The 10,562-nt window shown below is 40.0% G+C and overlaps 1 non-coding gene across 1 annotated transcript; it reads left to right on the top strand.

Annotated features, from left to right (window-relative positions):
- Positions 1-6,488: 6,488 nt before the first annotated feature.
- On the top strand, positions 6,489-6,592 carry LOC112753939 (small nucleolar RNA R71). The gene has a single exon (XR_003178299.1). It is a non-coding gene; the product is annotated as a small nucleolar RNA R71 (small nucleolar RNA).
- The last annotated feature ends 3,970 nt before the right edge of the window (positions 6,593-10,562 follow it).

The following is a 10,562-nucleotide window of genomic DNA, read 5'->3' as shown; positions in this document are numbered from 1 at the left end:
AACGTGGGAAGGGACGTTTGGAGCGTTAGTGACAAAGGTAAGTGTCACTAACGCACTCGAAGCTGAGGCATGCCCACATTAAGGGTCACGTTAGCTACACTAACGTGGACTCTAACGTAGGGAGGAAGGGCAACAAGAAAACATTATTGGAAAAGGTGAATGCCAATAACGTTTGCAAAGGACCAAGAGGCAACGTTAGTGGTCACGTTAGTGCCACTAACGTTGAAGTTAACGTGGACCATTTTGGGTTAGGAACGTTAGTGAAAAAGGAGATCGTCACTAATGTTCTCGAACCCACATTTTCACTTAACGTTAACACCACTAACATCCTAACTAACGTCTATGTCTAACTCACACTTTTTCTGCAAGCAAAGCTAAGCCCACTGAAGATGATAACTGCTTCAACTCAAAGATCCAAACGCCCATATCCAAGACTTGAAGAGCCAACTAAAAGATCAGAAGAGTAGTATATATTGGAGTAGTTTTGAACTAGAAAGAGAGCTTTTGGCATTGGGAGAACTACTCTCTGTATAATTTTACTTTCTCTACAACTTCTAGTTTTACTTTTAGAATGTATTTCCCATTTTTGTTTTCGATTCCCAGAGCTATGAACAACTAAACCCCTTTCATTGGGTTAGGGAGCTCTGTTGTAATTTGATGGATCAATAATGGTTTTCATTATTCTTCTTCTTTCTTTTCTCTTGATTTTACTAGAAAGCTTTCAATCTTCATCCAATTGGGTAGTTGTCTTGGAAGAGGAATGAAGAGATCATGCTAGAAATGCTTTCTCATGTTGGACCAAATTGGGGTTTGGACGGATATAGTGACATATAATTCTCCCAATACTTTGATTTGGAAATACATGTGGTATAATCAGTGACCATACTTCATCTCTTCTCATGAGCAATTAGACCAAGGAATTGGCTATTGATCAAGATTTGAGAGATTGAATTACCAAGGAATTGGAATTCAATCACTTAAGATTGCCAAGGAGATCAATGAATGCATTGATTGAGGAAGAGATGAAAATGAACTTGATCCGAAGAATACAACATCTCCTGAGCCCAATGAACTCCCCATTTTTGATCTTACCCATTCTCTTTACTTTCTGCCATTTACTTTTATGCTCATCTTCCCCATTCCTCATTTAAGATTCTGCAATTTACTTTCCGTCATTTACATTCAGTTCTTTATTTCTAGCAATTACATTTTCTGCCATTTACTTTCCCGCCATTTAATTTCCTGCAATTCTCAAATCAAATTCTGCTTAGCTCAACTAGAACATTCCTCCAATTAAAGTTGCTTGACCAATCAATCCCTGTGGGATTCGATCTCACTCTATTGTGAGTTTTTACTTGATGACAATTCGGTATACTTGCCGAGGGAAATCTGTTGAGAGACAAGTTTCCGTGCATCAATGAAGCACTCCTAAGAACTTATTCATCCAAGCAGATCCTTGGTACAAGAACACCACAGACGCATCCCTTAAGATTTAAACCCTTGGTGCCCAGCCTTATTTCCTATTATTTTTCTTTCTTTTTCAAACTCTTATTGTTCTTTCTCTTTTTCTTATTAGGATCTTGTTGTTTGGCTAATCTCATAGAATGTGCTTCAAGCATGTACTTTAATACACATAAGTGCCCTCAAACCTTATAGGTGATCCAACTTAGCTAATCTATTACCACCCACAAATTTTGAGGACTTACTTCACCATATGAACCCTACTCTAGTTTCTTTCATAACATTCTCTTTCATTAAATTCAAAGGGCGAGCATATAACATGTAACTTGGACCAGCACACATAGACTTAATAACTGAAAATGCTAAAGACAGAATTGAAAATTCCTAAGCTACTATGGAAGCATGTTCTATTTCATACATGATTTTCCTTATTTAGACTTGAAAAAGATAAAATGAAGAGGGAACTCCACCACCTTTTACTCATGGGGATGCCCATGCTCTCTCTCTTGTTTGTCCTCTTTGTGTCCTTCTTAAGTGCTCGAACCCCCATTTCCCTTGCGTTTTCTGACTAACTTTTTCCAGAAGCCAGCATCTTCCATCTTCTTTGTCAATGTTTCCTTCTGTTGTTTCACCTTCCCTTCCTTTTGTTCTGTTAGATCTTTCTGGACTGTATCATACCTTGGGATGGCAGAGTGTAAATTGTGCATATGCCCAGCCACATAAGTCAACTTGGCCTGAGTGTTTATGTTGAATTCTTCCCTGTGTAGTTGCCGTCCTTCATTAAGCACGCTGAACTCATTGAATGCTTTCATCTGAGCTAGCTGTCGTTGGTTGAGTTCTTGAAGGTGTTTATCTTGACGCTCTTGCCTTTCAGTCACTTGATTGATGGCTTGAGTGAGCTGGGAGTGGTGTTCTTATTGCTGCTCCATTTGTTGTCTCTGTCACTCTCCTTGTTGATTTATCCAGTTAGCAAGTAGTTCTTCTTGACAATCCATCCTTTGGGATTGAAAGTGTAGTTGTTGCTCTTGTCCTTCCATATATCTCTTTGATAGATCCTCAATGGCTCCTTGAATGTGATTCAGGTTTATGTTAGTTGGATCATAGTACTCTTCTTACTGGTATTCTTCTTGATAAGGTCCTTCTTGTGATGTTCTTTTCCGTATTTGAGGCCTTCTTTATTGTTGAGCAGGTGCTACATATGTTATGCACTGACGTGTGACTAACCTTGCAGGGTTTATCCAATTCGGATTGCTATCTTCGAAGACCACCTTGGCTTTCATACATAGTCTCAGGATGGTAGTAGGGTACAAAAGCCGAGCATTCGGATCACTCTTTTCGGCTACTTCTTGGATTCCCTCAGCTATAATTTCATGTACATTGATGTCTCCACCGCTCATAATGCAATGTAGCATAGTAGCTGAAGCAATGTTGACCTCAGAATTGTTTAAGGCTGGAAGGATAGATCTTCTTACGAGCTCAAACCATCCTTTGGCTTCCGGGATGAGATCTCCTCTTCTAATGAACCGTGGCCTCTTATCCGAATACCTTTCCCAATCCGATCCTATGACACAAATGTCATTCATAACTTCTTCAAGCTCATCATTGTCAGGGCATTACTTATTCTTGCTTGATAACTTGACTTGTCAGAGGGTTATAATCTAAGATGAAGAGTCCTCATTATAGCATTGGGGCTGAAATCCAGCTCTGTTCCTCTCACGTAGCTTTTGAAGGTAGGAACCTCGGTATTGTCTTCTCTGGCTACATTGGCATAGAACTCCTTAATGAGATTTGCATTTATCTTTGTTTCTGGGTTCGTGAGCTCTTGCCAACCCCTCTGTTCAATCTTTTCTCTAATCTGCGGGCACTCATCATCGTTGAATTGGAATGTCAGCTCTGGCAATACCTTCTTGTGTTTTATATTTTTGAATTGAAGCTCATGGAAGAGGTTCTTAAACCTTCCTTCATCAAAAGGAATGCTCTCCACCGGTGTCTTTCCCTTTAGCCTTTTGGAGCTTGATGATGCCATAAGTGACTTTTGATATGTGAAGGTGTTGAAGGGTGTGGATAGATGATGGAATTCGGCCGGGTTCAGATATGGTATAGTTAAAGAAGTGGGTGAGAGTGCTTTCGATGGGATAAGAGGTGTTGAGTTCCGAAATTGAGAAGTACAAAGAAAGGGGAATTGGAATGTAAAGAGGTACGAACTAGGAACCACTTATATAGAAAAGTGGTGAGCAAATGAAAGGTGTGGATTGATGGTGTAGGCTTATAATGAACGGATGGGGTTTAGCATGGGATGGGCACAAGGATAATCACTTTTATGATGGGGTTGGGTCAGTTTCCAAGTGTGTTATTCTTCCAATGTTGCATGGCAACATTTTCCAATGTATTCCCTTTGAAGACATGTGTATAGTCCCCATTTTTGAAGTGGTCGAACCCTTCTTCTTCACTTGTCCCATCAATTTCTCTTTAATCCTTCCTTTAATTCCTATACAAGACAAAGGAATAAAATTAATAACGTTGAAAATTGGCGACAAAATTAGAAAATAGGATAACTACTTTTTTAAAATTTTTGTTTTTAACTAACTAAGTGCTATTCATGAATGCAACATTGGTGACACCAAACTTAGTTTGTGGCCATGTGGTGTAAAAAGATTTGTTCAAGGTTCTAAGAGTGACATGATATGAATTGCAATTATGTTCTCTTAGTGTGCCTTGAACACCAAACTTGTTCTTCACTATATGTTGCATACAAGGATTCATTTAAGTGTATGTCAAAGTTGATTTGGAATTCATGAACCTTGCATTATTAACTACTTTAAAAACATTTCAAACATGGGTTGCCTCCCATGAAGCGCTTCTTTAGCGTCACTAGCTTGACGTTCTGCCTTTGTCAGGGTGGTTGGTAATGCTTCAAATCTTCTCCTCTCGCAGTGAATCTATCTCCATTGGCTTCATTAAGGATTCCCTCATGTTCTAAGGAGAGAATTCTGCTTATGGTGAAAACTTTAGGCAGCTGAGATGGGATGGTGGGGAGATGAGGTGGAATAGCTGGGAGATGAGCTGAGATCACTTTATCCCCTGGAGAGAAATCCTCTGTAGGGATCTTCTTATTCCTCCATCCCCTCGGTGCCTTCTTCCTTGTTTCTTTTAACGCTACCCTACTCTTTGTGGCCTCCTTTCCCAGGGAAATTTTATTGCTGGTCTCATATGACTCTGGTGGATTTGGCTCCTCTTGGGTTTCCTTTAGCTGTTGCACCTTCTGACTGTTTTGTTTACCAACCAAAGGGATTTTAGGGTGTACTGTTTGTGCTTCGGTGCTTGTTTCTTTCACCAGTGCATCATTATAATCTTCCCTTGGTTCCTTGTTTTCTTGATCTGCTTCTTGTGAGGGTTTGAAGACATTGAATGCGAGTTGTTCATCATGTATCTTCAGTATTAGCTCTCCTCGCTCTACATCTATAAGCGATCTGGCTGTGGCTAGGAATAGTCTTCCCAATATGATTGGATGGAGGTAACTCTTTTTCATTTCTAATATGACAAAGTCTGTGGGAAGGAAGTAGTTTCCAACCTTCACCAACACATTTTCAACCACTCCTACTGCTTGTTTTTGAGTTTTGTCAGCCAGCCTGATGACTGCGTCAGTGGGCATTAGCTCATTGATCTGCAGCTTCTTCATGAGGGATAGAGGCATTAAATTAATGCTTGCTCCCAGATCACAGAGTCCCTTATCAATCAGTGTTTCTCCTATGGCACAAGGGATGTGAAAACTCCCTGGATCCTTCCTTTTTGTAGGCAACTTTGGTTGAATGAGAGCACTGTACTCCTTATTCATCACTACTGTTTGCCCTCCTTTGAGTGAGCTTTTCCTAGTCAGTAGCTCCTTCATACACTTAATGTATGAAGGCATTTGTTGGAGAGCCTTGATGAATGGTATGTTCACATGAAGGGATGCAAACATGTCGAGGAACTTTGAGTATATTCTCTTTTCTACACCACCCTTGAGTTTTTGGGGAAAAGGTGCATAGAGTTTCAGAATCTCCTTCTGTGTAGTTTTAGTTTTTTGGTGGCCCTCTTCTTGATTCTCTGCTGAAGTATCTCCAGAGGGTTCTAAGGGTTTGTTCAGCTCTTCCTCAATCCCCTTATCACTTATAGTGACCATCTTGCATTCTTCCCATCTCACTTTCTTTGCTTCACCTCTCGGGTTTTTCTCTGTGACACTTGAGAAACTGTCAGTAGGTTTGGGAATCTTCTCAGAGAGGTATCCCACTTGAAATTCCAGCCTCTTGATGGTGTCTCCCTGGTTTTTGATATTGGCTCGCACCTCCTCCTTGAACACCTTGTTATCGTGGATTTCCTTACATATGCCTTCAAGTAGAGTTTTGATTCTGGAGAGTCTATCTTCAGATGATGGTGAGTTGAGATTAGAGGGATGAGAAGGGCCATTTTGGTTTTGATATGGATGTTGAGAGGTATTGTTAGGTGGGTGCTGATATGATCTTTGTGTGGAATGTTGGTGAGCTGCATTGTTGTTGGGGTTGTGACGTCTCTGATCTTGGCCTTGATCTTGTTGATTTCCCCACCCAAAGTTTGGGTGGTTCCTCCAACCAGGATTATAAGTTTTGGAGTATGGATCATGGGTGTGCCTAGGTGAGTTCCCAATGTAGTTGGCTTGTTCCTAATCACCCTCTACCTCTGCGTTCACTCCTTCTTGGGCTACTGATGAGGTGGTGATTGCTGCGACTTGGTTTCTTTCCATCATCTTGGTAAGGTCAGCCAGCTGCTTGGTGATCATCTTGTTTTGAGCCAATAGTGCATCCACGTTGTTCAGCTCCATCACTCCTCTAGTATTGCCCCTTTCAGAAGCATAGAAGTAATCATTCTCAGCTACAGTCTCAATGACATCTATGGCTTTTTCAATTGTCTTCTTCTTGTTCAGAGATCCCCCGGATGAGTGGTCTACTGCCTTCTTTGATTCATAAGAAAGACCCTCATAGAAAATATGTAACTGCACCCATTCATTGAACATGTCTGGTGGGCATTTTCTTGTCAAGTCCTTAAACCTCTCCCATGCTTCATACAGAGTTTCACCATCTTGTTGCCTGTATGTTAGTACTTCAGCTCTCAACCTGTTAATTCTATGAGGAGGGTAGAATCTCGCCAAGAATTTGTTCACCATATCTTCCCAGGTTGTTAAACTCTCCTTCGGAAAAGATTCCAGCCATTTAGATGCTTTGTCCTTGAGTGAAAAGGGGAACAAAAGCAATCTATAGGTGTCAAGATGAACACCATTAGACTTCACAGTATCACATATCCTTAGGAAGGTGGTGAGATATTGATTGGGGTCTTCTTGGACACTTCCTCCGAATGAACAGTTGTTCTGAATAAGGGTGATGAGCTGGGGTTTTAGTTTGAAGTTATTGGCATGTATGGTTGGCTTTTGGATGCTACTTCCGCAATTTCCTGGGTTTGGATTGATGTAAGAGCCTAGAACTCTTCTCTCTTGCCCAGCATGATTTGCTGGTCCTTCTCTGGCACGGTTCTGAGCCTCTTCTTCATGGTGGTTCTCCATATTCTCCTCCATGTTTGGTTCAAAATACTCCTCCTCTTCCACAGCACCAACGACTCTCTTTCTTCTTGCTTCCCTCCTTATTCTAAGAAAGGTCCTCTCAGGTTCAGAATCAAAGGAAGTTGAAGCCCCTCTTCTTCTACCTGTCATATAACCAACAGAGCAAAAAGCAGGAAAGAGAATTGATGGAGAAGTTACTCCTATTAGGGGTGCTGTTAGTGTGAGTGATGCAATATATCAAACAGTTAGTGGGTTAGTGAACTGAATTGTAAAAAAAAATTGAAGATAACACCATAAACGGGTAAGGGGTAAAGGGAAGAAAATAACTAAAACTGAAAGTAAATCACTCAAATGAAATTAAATTAAACAAATAAAAATGCTCAATCTAGTTATCCACCAATTTAATCATTGTTGATACAAAATCAATCCCCAGCAACAGTGCTATAAACTTGATCCATGGAAACTTGTCTCTCAACAAATTTCCCTCGGCAAGTATACCGAATTATCGTCAAGTAAAAACTCACAATAGAGTGAGGTCGAATCCCATAGGGATTGATTGGTCAAGCAAATTTAATCAGAGGAATGTTCTAGTTGAGCTAAGCAGAAATTTAGTTGAAATTTGTAGAAAAGTAAATGGCGGGAAAGTAAATAATAGAAAAGGTAATTACTGGAAGTAAATGGCAGAATGTAAATGACGGAAAGTAAATTGCAGAATCATAAACGGGAGTTTGGGGAAATGAACATAAAATTAAATGGCAGAAAGTAAAGAGAATGGGTAAGATCAGAAATGGGGGATTCATTGGGCTCAGGAGATGTTGTATTCTCCGGATCAAATTCATTCTCATTTCTTCCTCAATCAATGCATTCATTGATCTCCTTGGCAATCTTAAGTGATTGGATTCCAATTCTTTGGTAATTCAATCTCTCAAATCTTGATCAATAGCCAATTCCTTGGTCTAATTGCTCATGAGAAGAGATGAAGTATGGTCACTGATTATACCACATGTATTCCCAAATCAAAGTGTTGGTAGGATTATATGTCACTATATCCATCCAAACCCCAATTTGGTCCAACATGAGAAAGCATTTCTAGCATGATCTCTTCATTCCTCTTCCAAGGTTCCGAAGAGATCGAAGTATGAATAGCTTCTTTTCCAAGACAAATACCCAATTGGATGAAGATTGAAAGCCTTCTAGTAAAATCAAGAGAAAAGAAAGAAGAAGAATAATGAAAACTATTATTGATCTATCAAATTACAACAGAGCTCCCTAACCCAATGAAAATGGGTTTAGTTGTTCATAGCTCTGGAAATGAAAGAAGATAAAGAAGAATGCATTGTCAAATTAACTAGAAATTACAGAGAAAGTAAAGTATACAGAGTGTAGTTCAAAACTACTCCTATATAGACTACTCTTCTGATATTCTAGTTGGCTCTTCAAGTCTTGGATATGGGCCTTTGATCTTGAGTTGAAGAAGTTATAGTCTTCAGTGGGCTCAGCTTTGCTTGCAGCAAAAGTGTGAATTAGGTATGGACGTTAGTTAGGACGTTAGTGGTGTTAACGTTAAGTGAAAATGTGGGTTCAAGAACATTAGTGATGATCACCTTTTTCACTAACGTTCCAAACCAAAATGATCCACGTTAACTTCAATGTTAGTGGCATTAACGTGACCACTAACATTGCCTCTTGGTCCTTCACAAACGTTATTGGCATTCACCTTTTCCAATAACATTGCTAATTACCTCTTTTCCCCACGTTAGAGTTCACGTTAGTATAACTAATGTGACCCTTAACGTGGGTATGCCTAAGCTTCGAGAGCGTTAGTGACACTTACCTTTGTCACTAACGCTCCAAACGCCCCTCCTTCCCACGTTAGAGTTCACGTTAATTAGATTAACGTGGCTAAGTGTGCTATTTTGGGGCGTTAGGTGGCATTCACTTTTACCACTAACGTTGGAGCTCCCTTTTTCCTCCACGTTAGCTACCATGTTAATGTAATTAACGTGGCAACCAACGTGGGCTATAATGGCTTCGAAGGCATTATTGGCGATCACTTTTCTCATTAACACTACAAGCTTATGCCCATTCTACGTTAGTGATCACGTTAATTAGATTAGCGTGGCTACTAACATGGCTCTTCCTTGCTTCCTTTGTCCTGAAATGAAGCAAATAAAGTGCATCAAAGCTCTATTCCAAGTCATGAGATTATGAATTATCCAATTTGTCATTCAATTCATGCATAATTCTCATGAAATCATGTAAAGTTCACCATGTTTGCTTGAATCAAGATGTAAGTGTATTTCTACCCAAAACTTGCTTATTTACTAAGAAAATGCATGAAACTACCCTAAAATAGTAAAGAAAAGGTCAGTGAAACTGACCAAAATGCCCTGGCATCGGTTACAACCTGTTGTTTAACTCCAAAAAGAGTCTCTACACATGAAAGCTCAATGCTCAGCCAAAGCACACACCAAGTGGGCCCGGAAGTGGATTTCTACATCATTTACTTATCTTATGTAACCCTAGCTACTAGTTTAGTATAAAAACTACTTTTAGTGATTTATTTTATATCTCTGGGTAGTCTTTGAATAATTTTATGTTCAGAGATCACGTTTAGGGGGCAGGCCATTCGGCCATGCCTGGACCTTCATCACTTATGTATTTTCAACGGTAGAGTTTCTACACACCATAGATTAAGGTGTGGAGCTCTGCTGTTCCTCATAGATTAATGCAAAGTACTATTATTTTTCTATTCAATTCAAGCTTATTCCTATTCTAAGATATTCGCTGGCACTTCAACCACGATGAATATGATAATCCGTGACACTCGTCACTATTATCAACCTATGAACGCGTGCCTGACAACCACTTCCGTTCTACCTTGGATTGAGCATTTATCTCTTAGCCTCCATTCCGAAAGATCGGAGTCTTCGTGGAATAAGCTAGAATTATTGGCGGCCATTCCTGAGATCTAAAAACTCTAAACCTTGTCTGTGGTATTCCGAGTAGGATCTGTGAAGGGATGACTGTGATGAGCTTCACACTCGCAAGTGTTGGGCGTAGTGGCAGACGCAAAAGGATAACTAGATCCTATTCCAACATGATCGAGAACCGACAGATGATTAGCCGTGCAGTGACAGCGCATTTGGACCATTTTCACTGAGAGGACGGGAAGTAGCCATTGACAACGGTGATGCCCAACATACAGCTTGCCATGGAAAGGAGTATGAATGATTGAATGAAGACAGTAGGAAAGCAGAGATTCAGAAGGAGTAAAGCATCTCCACACGCTTACCTGAAATTCTCACCAATGAATTACATAAGTATTTCTATCTTTATTTTCTGTTATTCATATTTTAATTATCAAAATCCCATAACCAATTGAATCTGCCTGACAGAGATTTACAGGATGACCATAGCTTGCTTCAAGCCGACAATCTCCGTGGGATCGACCCTTACTCACGTAAGGTTTATTACTTAGACGACCCAGTGCATTTGCTGGTTAGTTGTGCGAAGTTGTGAAGAAGAATTG

The sequence above is a fragment of the Arachis hypogaea genome, chromosome 15 (assembly GCF_003086295.3).
Source record: "Arachis hypogaea cultivar Tifrunner chromosome 15, arahy.Tifrunner.gnm2.J5K5, whole genome shotgun sequence".
NCBI classification, from domain to species: domain Eukaryota; kingdom Viridiplantae; phylum Streptophyta; class Magnoliopsida; order Fabales; family Fabaceae; genus Arachis; species Arachis hypogaea.
The sequence above is the reverse complement of the archived record's forward strand: the minus strand, read 5'-3'. Positions and strand labels throughout refer to the sequence as shown.